Source organism: Gallus gallus, chromosome 2, assembly GCF_016699485.2.
Source record: "Gallus gallus isolate bGalGal1 chromosome 2, bGalGal1.mat.broiler.GRCg7b, whole genome shotgun sequence".
In the NCBI taxonomy this organism is placed as follows: Eukaryota; Metazoa; Chordata; class Aves; order Galliformes; family Phasianidae; genus Gallus; species Gallus gallus.
The window spans coordinates 6803658-6817345 of NC_052533.1; the positions used below are offsets into that span (position 1 = coordinate 6803658).

The window sequence follows — 13688 nt, forward strand, 5'->3', positions numbered from 1 at the left end:
GTTTTCTGTAATCCCTGCGGACCTCCTGTCAGCGTGAAATATACATCTATTTCTTTTCTTTTTGAACTTAACACTTGTAAGTAATAAATAATTGATTGCCAAAGGAATTCTGGGAATATACTCAGCCCTAAATTGAGCACTAAACTATTTGCAAATGCGCTTAGGCACCAGCCCAAAAGATACATCAAAAGAATGTCAATTGGATATTGGGAAGCGAAGTGCCATCATATGTTAGAATTAAGAAGCATAAAATATACGTGGAGAGATAACAGCTGTCAGAACTGATAGTGATAGTAATAGGAAGAGGTACGTTTTTATAGAAGGCTATAAACCTTTGTTTAGCTAGACCACACTTTCACCTCAGTAATGGCTCTCTAGGCCATATTCAGGGAATGCCTCATTTGTTGGCTACTGTCTTGAAAGTGGGGCTTGATAGTGAACTTACCCAAGAGATACCTACAACTTCATCTGAATCATCTTTGAAATAAATCTATTAGAAAAAACTGGAGTGTAGCTGGCTGCCTTTAGTATGGATGACAGATTCACTGTGGCAGTCTTACTTCACTGTGTCTACAAGCCCCAGCATGAACTTGGTCAGTAACGCCAGTCTGCTTCCGTAGCTGTGCTCGCAGTGCAGACAAAATCCCAATACCTGAATGTCTGTTGAACATATTTAGATGTTGTATGATGTTAGTTTTGCCACTGCAACTGAAGCTCGATATGCTTTTCAAGGGGCACATACTCTTGGAATTAATTTCCAAACACACAAAAACACAATGACAGGGAATGACAAGGATGAGTGGACATGGATTTATTTACCAATGGTAAATCATGCTTGACCAACCTGGTTGGTAAATATATGGTTAAATAACTGGCTACAAAGATGAGGGAAGACTAATGAATGTAATAATAATACTAATGTAATGATAATAATAATATATCTCACCTTCAGTAAGATTTGACAACATAGCATTATTATCTGGAAGCTGAGAAAGGGTTTGATGAGCAGAATGTTACATTAGTTGAACATTGCCTGGATCTGAAGACGTGATGAACAGTAATCAGTAGGCCAGTGCCCAGCTGGTGACTGGTAAGTAGATGAGAGCCCCAGGGTTGGTACTGGGGCTGATACTATTCCAGTATTTTCATTGTGTTCAGTGAGAATGCACCCTCAGAAAGCATGCATGTGGTACTGCACTGAAGGAAATGGCTGTAACACTCAACTGCATCAGTCCAGAAGGGTCCTGAAATACAGCACTGGAATATGTGATATCTTGATCATTTGGGATTTTCAAGCATCAGCCAGATAAAGCTATGACTGACTTGTTCTAGAGTTGGCAATAGTCTGGGTTTGAGTAGGAGGTTGGTTCAGATGACCTTTGGAAACTTCTTGAAGTCAGTATTTCTCTGATTCTGTAATCTTTGTTTCCACACAGCAGCTAGAAGAGTCACAAGTTGCGTTGCTCGTGACCTATCCCAGACCTGTTAGGTTTGTCTTGTTTAGAAGTTTCTTGCATCTGTTTAAATGGGACACCTGTGACCAGAGGTGTGTATCAAATAGCCTTGCACTGGTGTTGTCAGAAGCTGTTCAGAATTTTGGTGCTATGGGAAGCTATTTCCATGTGACATAGGTTTCATTTACCTCAGAGATTCTCTGTGTAAAGCAGCTTGCAGCAACTCTTAGGAGGTAACTGTACATGTGGAGTGTTGCAAAGAGAGTGTGCTTTGTCCATGTTTGTTTGCCATGCTTGTGGTTCTGTCATGAGGATGGAAGATGGACATAGGAGTGGCACAGAACAGACTCAGCCAAGAGTTGACTGATCTGTAGTTTTTCTGTCAGAGAATCCAGGCTGGTGGTAAACAAGGGTCCTCGAGGAGTCTCTTCTGATGGAATGAAAACGGGGAAGGTTTTTTTTCTAAATTCTGGAGACATCATCAGTTAGTGATATCAGTGTAACAGCTGTCTTGTGCAAAAAGGTTTTTTATAGACCTTGAGGTTAATTATACTAAAATATCTGAATGACAAAGGCCGTAGCTAAAATGGAACACGAAAAGAAAATGTTCTTGTTGGCTCTCTAGTGGATTGAGTACAAGATTTTGCTCTTTTGGTTTTGAAATTGTGAAGCTCCCCTAGGATGGAAACCTCTTCATACTGTATGTAAAGCTGAGCAGACATCTATGGTTATATTATGTTAGGGCAGCACAAAATAGCCCTGTAACTTGGGAACACCGCCCTGTATTTTGATTTCCTATATTCACTGCATTCAGGCACTACTGGAAAAAAAATCCCACTTTGAGATAAGTAGCATTTCTCTGTTTTTTAAACGGATTCACTTTGCTCGTGTTCATACCTATTTCAATACTTGATTTTCTGCAAATGACAGTAAGATGCTGATAGGAGCGTTCATTGAGGCAGCAAATTTTTTAGTGAGCATTCAAGTATATTATGAATGAAAATGAATTCTAAATATATATATAAAGCATAAGATTTTACATCAGCTGTACGATTTGTGCACTCACATAAGCAGTCACAGCCTGAGTTTTCTGATGGTGCATGTTTATAATGAACTTGCTGAGAGATCTGAGATCTGGTAATAGTTGTTTATGGAGGAGAAAGTATGTGACAGCATTCTTTATCTGCAAATGGGGTTTTCTGGAGTTCTGAAGTACTGTCTCTGATTATGTAGATCATAAAAACGTGGTCACCTCTTCTGCTACCTTAATTTTTAATAAGCAGTGCAGCAGTGGATTAGGTTATATTTAAACACTGACCGATAATGAAGCACTTCACTACAACAAATCTGAGTAATTTAAGATTTTCAGTGTGGAGACTAAGGCTGCAGTTGCCTTATGCTTCAAAATTACACAGATTCAGGCTGCTGCTGTAAGACGTGGTTCCTCTCTGGGCTGTAGGATCATGCAGCCTCTTTGAGCTGTTCTGTGGTTGGGATCTCAAAGGTGGATTTCTTCTCTGTGAAATTTACTGTCTAAAAAACAAAGCTTAACGTTCTGAAGCACAAAGTGAGGTGCCCAGAAGGAAAGACCCCGTTGCTAGGCCATCCAAAGGTGATCCAGAATGTTATTTGTGCCTGGCCCAAAGCAGGGTAACTTCTACCCTTTAATTTGCCAGGGAATTGCAGTAGGCTTAAAATAATTTCTATACAAATCCCCTGACATCACCAGAGTTTCAACAAAAATGATTTTGCCCAGGGTAGCAACTGCAGTAAGAAATGTTATGATGCCTTCCAAAGAGCTGCAAGCAAGCACTAGCCTGGACTTACTAAACAGATGGTCCATAACAGAGAAGATGGTGTAAGTCAGTGTGGTGATGCATTGGAACAGACTGCCCAGGGAGGTGGTGGAGTCACCATCCCTGGGAGTTTTCAAGAAACGTGGCCATGGCACTGAAGGACATGGTTAGTGGGTGTGGGGATGGGTTGATGGTTGGATGTGATGGTCTTTGAGGTCTTTTTCAACCTTAATGATTCTTTGGTTCTATGGAGTTGTAGTAAACTTCTGGAAGCTATTACCACGGATTTCTGGGAGGCTCTCCATGTCGGTGTGGCATTTCACAAGTTACCATCCGTAATAAAAGCAATTGCAAGGATTCTATGCAACAAGAGCAGGGTGTCTGAGGACTTATGACCATTCATAAAGGTCACTGGATTCACAAAGGCCACTGTGTTTCTAAGAGACCATTGCAGTTGCCAGTGAATCTTACTGTTGTTGCAGTCATAGCCCAAGATCAGCTTCTAATTGAATGTAACATCACTAGCATTGGTGATAGTTGGTTTTTTTTTCTAAGTGCTTCCCCCTTTCTGAATTTAAGGATAACAACATTAAGTTTTGAATTATTTAGACAGTCATGGAGTTATTGTGACCCAGAAGAGCTCTTTTCACTCCGTCCTCTGGGGTTATCAGCTGACTGCTGTATTTTCCTACCCTACCAAAGTGAACCTAATAGTTGCTTTGAGAACAACTAAAAAAAATACCCAGACTTTTGATCTCTACCCCCCTTTCCTTCTTGTTCTTGGCAAACAAAATCCTGATAAACGAAGTTTTTACTAGTGTAGTTCCCAACCCCCTAGATTAAATGAAAAGGAAGAGTGGAGGTAAAAAATATTATTATCTGGGTAATTTTATCCATTATTATAATTAAAAGTGTGTATGAGCAAGTGACCTCCAACTTCTCTGAGGCCTCTGAGGAATTAAACAAAGCTAGATAGATGAGGAGTCTTAGGAACAGTGAAAAGGAACACAAATAGGTCAGGTAGCTTGCAAGCAGCTCTGCAAATGTTTTAATAGACATAAATTAGGGGCCTGGCAGACCAAGAGGAAGCAGCCCTGATAGGTTTGAGTGATTGTGGAAGTAGCTTTTGGAGTCAGAGCTCCAACTTTATCCGCATCTTTGATATTTTCCTCTTTCTCTTGGGATCCTATCTTGGGAAAAATATCACATTTCACAGTCCAAGCTAATTAGCCAACAACTGTGATTTAAATCGTTAATTACAGGCATCTCTGCTGACACTTGGCTATGCATTGACCTTTCTATGACTAGATGGACTACTGTACACACAGTGTGTATTGACCACAGCAGTAGAAATTAACTTTGATTTTCTTTTCTCTGGTTTATCTGCTCACTTTCTGTTAAACAACAGGTGCATCAGGCCCAGCCAGTGCTGAGGTGACTGCTGACATTCTCCAGCTGTGCATTTATCGTCTGCTTCCATTCTTCTTTGATTTTTTTCCCTCCCTTTTGTAGGATGAAAGTAATGACAACGTGGGATTCTAAATATACCCGAGCAGCTCACAGGTTCTGTGATTGTGCTGGAGGCTGTGTGAAATCTGCAGGCAACAGCATGCCTGCTTGCAGTTTTGCTTCAGGTGAGAAGCTGTTTAGTGCCTTAAGACAAAGTCAGAGACATGAAGTCCCAAAGGCTAATTCACTGGAGGAAATGCTGGCAGTGTTTGCCTGAAACACACCCCTTAGCAGGCAATGTCCCTGCTGGAAAACAGTGAGTGTGGTTCAATGGTGGATCTCCATTACAATGAATTAGGCACCCACAAACAGACAAGTTTGTCAAGTGAAACACTGCTGAGAGAGAGCAGGGGAAGAACCAGCCTCACAGGAGAACCCTAGGAATGCCTGATCCTAGTGAGGCATGTATTCCTTTAGTGCCTCAAGCCTGCTGAAGCAGTCCCTGCTGCTCCCTCATCTCCCACTTCCAGCCTACTTCTGGATAACAGTAATGGGTCAAGAGGTCTCTTCCTTCTGTCATATCAACTCAGCATGGTGTCATCTGCAAACTTGCTGTGGGCACACTCGATTCCACTGTCTGTGTCACTGATAAAGATGTTAAAGAGTGCTGGTCTCAGAGTAGCCTCCGCCTGGATATAAAGCCACTGACAACAACCCTCTGGCCATCCAACCAACTCATTATCCATTATCCAGCCTTCAAATCCACATCTCTCCAATATAGAGATAAGGATGTGGTGCTGGACCATCTCAAAGGTCCCACACAGATCCAGGAAAACGATATCAATTGCCCTTCCTCTGTCCACCGATGCCGTCACTCCCTCATGGAAGGCCATCAGACTGGTCAGGCATGATTTGCCTTTGGTGAAGCTGTGCTGTCTCACATCACATCACCTCCTTGTCTCACTCAGCTTTCAGAAGGATCTGTTCCATGATCTTCCCATGTGCAGTCATGAGGCTCACTGGCTTGTGGTTCCCTAGGTCTTTCTTTTCCCCTTTTTTTTAAATGGGAGTGAATATATACTAAGATGATGGGGTATTTACTTTTGTCCGCAGAGCTTTGCAGGAAGTACAGAAGTTTCACAGCACTTCTGTGACAGTGTTAAGGGCTCAGCATGTTTCTTCTTTTCTACACACCTCAGGTCAGTTTGTATTCCAAAGCGCTGTCGCAGCTGATTTTTTTTTTTCTATTTTTAAAAATTAAGTTTAGTTTAGTTCTTGTGACAGCTACTTGATATGACAGCAAGCAGTTTGAATCACTATTTGAGGGTATCACTAAATTGACTAAAGTCAGGATTTTCTCATAATGTAAGGGGGAAGACTCTGGCCTTCTGGCTATAAACTTAGGCACACTTTTTATTTGTTCACTTATTTATTTTAAAATTGCATTGTGTTAGGTAAGGATAATGTGAAGCAAGTCCCCTGTTTATTTCTTTATTTATTAATTTATCATTCCAGGAGGGCTGGCTGGGGGCAGGGAAAGGAGCCATTACTTTGTAAGTACGTGTTTACAAAGTGATGAGGTAGTGGATAGGCAGATGTGGCTGCTAGGTGATCTTCAAGCTATTACCCCATCCTCTCTTAACTCTGTGCTCCTGAGTTACATTAATCTCATGTTTCATCCCTAAAGCTGTGAAGCAGATACATTTTTCAAACAGTAAGAAACATTTTACTTTCCTATTTTTTTCATGCCAATTCCATACCTTTCCTGAGGGAGCTATAGTGCCTGGCTGAGTGGAAAAATAATTGTGGATCTGCAATAAGTAGATAAGATGGAAAACTTGCTCTATGGTAAAGGGTGCAGCTGCCTGATTGCATCTGCCTGTGTTGCCTATGTGTGATATCCACTTTCTTGTTGTCAGAGCTTGAGATGATTAGTACTGCGTCTTCACATCACTGCTTGCACCTACTGATAGCCTTTCTTATTTTCAACTCCATCATGTGATAGTCTCAGCTACTGTAATGATAGCTGAATTTACGAAGGGGAAAAAAAGGAACAACCCGTAACTGAAGCAAGACGCAGCACCCACACAAGTTCCCGAGAAGTGCTTCATCCTTAGCTGCTCTAAAGAGTTGCTACAAGCCTTAACTTATCAGAGTGGGAATATAGGCAGGAGGAGGTTTGGTATGCAAGGACTCACACAACAGTGAAGTGGACATGTATGTCTGCTTCAGCTGAGGGTCTGCATGGGTGAGCACATTTAACTTTGATCTGCTTTGCTTGGGCAACAAGCAGAGTGAAGAGATCCTGAGATGTGCCACCCACTTGGTTAATCACCTGCAGCCCAATCCACGCTGCTGCACTGCCACTGCTACCAGTTGTTAAGATGCAGAGATCAAGAGCAGTTTGCAAATGTTTGCAGTTTTCTCCAGGTGCAGAACAGACCTGTTGTTCTCTGGTGCATGTGGAGGTATTGTGTGAAACCGAAGGGCTGTGGGTTTGAAAGTCTTTGTTTTCACAGATGGCGAAGTTGAGATAGAGGAGACTTGGAGTGAGGCGTTTTGGCTTTCTACAGTAGTAGTATCAAAACGTTTTATAATTCATTAGCAAAATTCTATTACTTATTGGAGAAGTCCAACTTTGTTACTTAATACACGTTGCAGCCAAAGGAAAAAAAAGTGGGGTTAAGAGCAGGGAGGCGTTAGTGGAGACACAAGGACTGAGGGAGAAGAAACAGTGAAGAGTATTTGAGAAAATTACATTTTTCCATCTAGCTGAAGATGAAAACACTCATTTGGGAAGATGGGTTTTCTCTCATATCTCATGCAGACAAATGTTAAGTTTTGATGTCAGCTGGGCTTGAACAGCTTAGAAAAATAAGGAAGGCATGAATCTTTCTGGTGCTTGACGTACAGAAGCAAAAAAGTGTAAATCAGTGGGCAGCTGGCAGCAGAGCAACCATAACTCTGAGTGCTCTGCAGTAGGTGGCAGCTTTTAGATGCATGACCTGTGAAATGCAAGTAAACACAACATCTCATAATCTGCAGTTTTACTGCAGATTGGAGGTAGGTCCAAGTAGAGATTTTTGGGATTCGGAATCAATTTCATCAGCCAAAGCCCACCCAAATATATTTAACTAAAGTAGAAGTAGAGTCCGGCTCCGGTTTTTGTGAATCTTTTTGTGGGATAGCCTTTGTTGGAGGAAACAACCCATTCCTCCCTTGGCAGAAAGAACGTGCTGGTATTTTAATGTTACTGAAGAGAATTAGCCCCTGGCTTTTGTGGAAGGCTGGGTTTCCACCTCCAAGTACTGTGTGCCAGCAGCAGCCTCACAGCCCTGCTGGTGGGTGACTTGTTACAACCTGATGTATTCACAAGACTTTCCCCAAAAGCCTTTTTTTAAAAAAACAATTCTACTGCTTGGGAAAGTTGTTTGGAAAGACTTGGAAAGATATTTGATATAAATATCAGGGAGTCTGGAGATGAGGAATGGCACGCTGCTTTTAACGGTGCTTGAGACTGACTACTGCCTTGCTTCTAAGGCAAGGCTTGGTCCGACCCCATTTTGTGTCTCTGGGGTTGATTCTGTCACATGTAATGTGGATCTCCACGATTTTGGACAGCTATGTAAGGCTACAGTAAATGTCTTTGTAAACTCTGATTAGATCAAAATGATGTTTGTGCTGTGTGTGACAGTTCTTGTGGTGACTTGATGAACCGAAGGCTTTGTTTCCACAGACAGGCTCCTTGCTATCTCTGGTTTGGCTGATTAACAAATACATTTAGTAACTGGAAAAATATGTTGCTGCTTTGCTGATGTGTTGATTCATTTGATGTATTTAAAAAACAACAACAACAAAACAAACAACAAACTGATTTGCCTGTCCAAACTAGTCTAGCTGACATATCTGCAGAGGTAGGCTGGGCAGGAAGATATCGAGATTGGCTCTCATCAGACCATTGCAATCTCGTTTGCTTCATGGTCTTAATGAAGAAATCAGTTCTGAATTACAAACAACTATCCTGGGCCTCAGATGAGGTATCATATGGCATCGTTGTGACAAACAGATCTATGCTTTATGAACAAAATGTTATGGGGAAACTTACCAAACTACGAAACTTGAGCGTATCTGAGATTTGATAAAAACTATGTAAGTTGCTCTGAAAATAGTGCCTCTTATTTACTTCCATGGAAGCTACAACAGATGCAAAGAGCACAATAACACTGTTTGACAGATCAAATTCTCAGCTATAAAATGCTATTTTTGAACACAGGCACTACCATTAGCAATGCTTTTTCACCAGTGATGAACAAGAGCCTGCATGCCATGCTCGTAAAAATCTGCATGGCTACCTGACACAAGGCTTGTCTTTCATGTCGCTGTCACCACTGCTGAAATGCACCACTCACCACCTCACTTTTCTCACATGCGCTGTTTGGTATCCATAAACTTTCAGCGAGGATTAGTGAATGTCAATGGATGCCACTTTGTCCGCATGGAGGAATTCAATGACACACCTTCCATGTCAGACTGCCTCTCTGCTGCCATCTGTTGAACAGCAACAAAATGTAATGGCATATTGGTGGAAAGGTTCAGTCTCTACTGCCACACGAGCAACATCCACCTCTGATGTGGAGGGCCAACATCATAAAATAGGAGGCATTACTTTCAGAGCAGCCCTCATACATTGCATAAAAGTTATGTGATTGACATTTTAGTGATTCAGGCAGTAATAGGAGAAAATATTCCATTCAGTGCACAGAAGACAAGATGTACAGTTTCAACGCTAGTGGGTTAGTTGAATCTGCAGTCACTTTTAAGGGTGGAAACCTTAGGAGGTTTTGCACAAATCTGTGTAGTTGCCTTTGAATTGATGCATTTCTTGTAGTGGCGGTGATTTTATACAGTGTGGAGCTGGGCTGTTGTTTGTATTCTGGAGTACCTCTGGAAGAAAGTTAATCTATCTTCTGTGTGTGCTCATTCACCTCAACATCCTGAGTCACCATTTTCAGAACTGCCTGTAATGCATTGTTGCCAAGAAGATAAAGATTTGTGTGGCACCAGGGATGACAAAATCATCACTTGTTGCTTGTTCTGTACTGTTCTGATCCCCTTCTGTAACAGCTTCAGACAGGTTAAGCCCATAGTCCTTTAGATATCGACACTTTGGAAGATGTCTGCCATGTTACTTTGTTGTCTAATGATCTAACTGTGCTGATGCTGTCATCTCTCTACCTGTGAAGGCAATTCTGACCTTTCACTGTTAGCTTCTTGGTGATTTTCTTTACACATCTGCTCAGTATTTTTAAATCTCTCAAGCTTCTACCCTTTCTTCAGGCTTGGATGAAGTTGTGCAATGTGCTTAAACTGGAGTGAGGGTAGCAACTATTGTCGAGCTTTTTTTTCCTTTGAATATCACACTGAATACTCAAACAAGGAATTTGAAAACGAATACTAAAATTAATATAAAAACTAGAAACATACAGTTGACCTTACACTATTTCCATGTTCAATATAGGCAGTCTTCTTTTTTTTCCCCTTACATTTGCAATTTGTAAATGTATCAGCTGCATTGTTGAGGAAGATAGGGATGGAAGGAGTAGTTCAGACCTTCTCTATATACTGACTATACTTTCCTCAGAAGCGATGGGGTAAAACCCCCTATGTAGCTTCTTTTTATTTCTAGAATTAGAGATATTTGCCAGGTTCAATGGTGGAGCATCATAAAATATACAGCATTGAGTATATGGAACAAAAAATGTGTGTTGTGTTTTAAAAACAGGTAATGCATTTATGCTATACATATATATTGTATTTGTACATACATATGTAGTCAGAGTTTTATCATGTTAATGATAACCAGATTTCAAGGTAGACAAGAGTGTTAAAAGATGTGAAAGTGAGCATTAGAGCTTAGTAGAAGACTGCTTGCTTTGCTTGAGTTTGAAGAACTATTGCTTTCATTAATTATGAATGTTCTATCACAACATTTCTCTTAGAGTAAGAGAAGTAACTAAATAAAAGGGTATTATTAACATAGTTGTCAGAGTTACTGTGGTTGATATTCCCAGCTCAAAGAGGGTCCCAGGTCCTGCTGGATTAGTTTCAAATTTCAGACTGTTATTTATGAGGAGCAGAAGGGTAATTTCTCAGCGGGAGTAAGCTGAAATTGTTAGAACTCAATTTAAAAGGCAAAGAATTGGAGTGGTTTAAAATAAGCTTTGCATAGCCTCTACCTGAAAGACACTATGGCATTCAGCTACCATGGTGATGAATATGGTACAAACAGAAAATAGATTAGATAAAATCCAAAATGTTTTGAGTAGGTCTAAATTAACAGTATCCACTCAGGAAAGAGAGGTAGGAAGTCACTGGGCACTGTTTAAGAAAACAGATATCAGCAATCAGTCCAGAGTGGCTTATACAAAGAGGAAGATAGGAAGCTGTTGTTCATACTGTGGCTGGTGATGCAATCTCAGTGGGAATATTGGGTTCTGATTCTGTTCAACCCTATCATACGCACACAAAAAAGCAGAAATAGACTATGTTCTAGAAACATGAGAAGCACAGAAAGATTCTACCTGGGGCATAAAAGCCTCTTTTGAGCAGGCAGTGCTAGAAATGGCAATGTTCCCCCATATATTTATGAGGCAATTAAAGGATCACACAGCAGTGGGAAAGACAAATGAAAAAGACTTTAAGAAATGTCACATTTTCTATAGAAGATGTACAACTCTGTTGCCTTTCAACCAAACCATGAACTGTCTTTTAACTTTCTCATAACAAAAGTCCCCACTATAAAGACAGCAAGAAGTTTTTATTGATTGCATAAGCAGCTTGTGATTTTCTGCCATGATATATTAAGGCCGACAGTTTGGTAGGGACTAAAGCTTATTTAGACCCCAGTTTGCACTTACGGTATATAAGCTTAGGAGTATGGATAATTGTTTTCAGCAGGATTACTCATGTGCTTTAAATTACAGATGGAGTCTGTTGCAGAGTGGTCTTAGAAGTAGCTGTTTAAAGGTCTACAGAAACAAAGAACATAGAATAGGTTAATGTGTGCTCTCTAGATGTATCTTTGTGAGAATAGTTTGCCCTGTGTTGCTGCTTTTTCTTTTTTTCCCATTTTTTTTTTCTTTTCCCTTTTTCTTTGGCTGTGTCAAAGGGGAAAGCCTAGATTCTCCAGCAATCTACTGCCCAGAGATTGAATAATACTTCTGTGATTTCTTGTGTGTGAACACCAACTCTTTGTGACCTTTCCTAGTGATTATTAGATGACAATGATGTAGCAACTGCCCTTAAACTCATCTCATGTTAGAGATGATCTGGGGATTAAAGACCTGTCTTTCACACTGTTACTTTTTGATCTTCTGAAGTGAGTCTTTTTTAGTGTTGCCATCCTTTTTTACTTCTTAGAAAACAAGTGAAGGCTGCAATCATGTATTTGTGACCAATATGTAAGCACAGTTTCTGGCTTGTCAGATGAAAGAAATTAGAGGGTGTAGTATATCTAACTCAAAAACAATTCACAGGATAAGATCTGATAACAGATTTCCACTACTTGCCAAAAATCAAGGTTTAGAGGAACAGTGCTGACCAGCCATTTGTCTACAGATTGAAGCATTAGATTTGAAGGTATTTTTTAAAAAATACATAGCTCAAATTATTTTAGATGGAGGATGATGACTGGATAGAACAGAAACTTCAGATGTGCCAATAGTGCTCTCTCACCCTCATATTTCTTGATTTGAGATACTACAGGCCTCTCTGCAAGGAGGCAGGGGTGCAGGAGGAAGTTCTTGGGGCCTCTGTGAAGGTTTCCTCTAAAAAAAGCAGCGATGGAAGAAATATATGCTCACAACTATGCCTTTAACTAGAATTCATCACAAACATACAGCCTGAAAGAAAGCTGCTTGGACAATACGAGCTTAAGTGCTGGCAGTATAGCCCTTCAAAGATCTTTGCTTTTATTGGTACCACCAAGTTAGCCTAATACTTTTATAGTTCAGCAATGAAAAAGAGCTGGCTGAAGCTGATGAAGCAGAGGGAGAGGTTATGTAAGCAAACAAAATCTTATTTGCAGCCTCATTTATTTGAGGCTAGGCAAAGGCAATTGGTTTACTTGCTAATTAATTTGGTGGCGTCCCTGGACTCTGAGCTTCTGAATCCATCTTGTTTAGGAACCCGTCTCCTCCTGGCAGATTGCATGTGTAACTGAAGCTGGTCTGCCATTCTACTTCTCCAAAATAGCAATGTGATATATCTAAGTATGACACCATCAGCTTTTAAGATGCATAATCTAGAACACGACGTGCAGTTCATCTTAGGAAGCTGGTTCAGATGCACCAGCACCACTCTTCTCTTCCATACTGACCTTTCTTAGCTGAGCTCACACTCGCTGTTTCAGTTATCTAAGAAGTTTGAGTTTTTCTGCTCTGTTGCTGTTGAGAAAGTCTCACAGGAGTTAAGAGTTATCAAAACCTCAACATCTACTTCTTTGGATTACCTTCTTTATTGTAAACATACAGTAGCATCAACACTTCAAAATAAAAAAAAAACCAAACTGAAAATAAAGCCCAACCCTCTGCTGCCTACACAGTTCTCCCTTTGAGACTAAAATGAAAGAATGGCAGATATTAGCCACATCACTTAATACATTCCTCAAAGGCATGTGGATACTGTGGTGAAAAGGGGTGTAGACAAAGCAATGTAAAACAGCAGAGCTTTAATCGTGTAACTCATGGTAGGCTGTACAGATATTCAAACTGAGACTACCTCACCTTCTTGGACGTCGCTTTCCTTTCAGTATAGCTTAAACTTGTCAAACTGTTGTGGCCTACACTGTACAAAAGGTAGAGGGATGTCATGATCTACGTTGGCTAAAAGCATGAAAGTAGAAATAATAACTTCTGTGTTCTGAGGGAGAAGCCATGATGTCCTCCACACACTGAAGAAGAATCTATCATTTGCTGAGCTGTATAGATAG

At 40.6% G+C, this 13688-nt stretch overlaps 1 protein-coding gene across 3 annotated transcripts in view; it reads left to right on the forward strand.

The window, feature by feature from the left end:
- ACTR3B (ARP3 actin related protein 3 homolog B) overlaps positions 1–13688 on the forward strand; it is a 97657-nt gene that overhangs the window by 56128 nt on the left and 27841 nt on the right. The window contains exon 3 of one of the 3 annotated variants that reach the window (XM_046930885.1): positions 4763–4884. The exons of the other annotated variants lie outside the window; for them this stretch is intronic. The gene's annotated coding sequence lies outside the window, so the exon portion shown is untranslated. The remainder of the gene's footprint in view (positions 1–4762; positions 4885–13688) is intronic. 3 annotated transcript variants of the gene reach the window in all.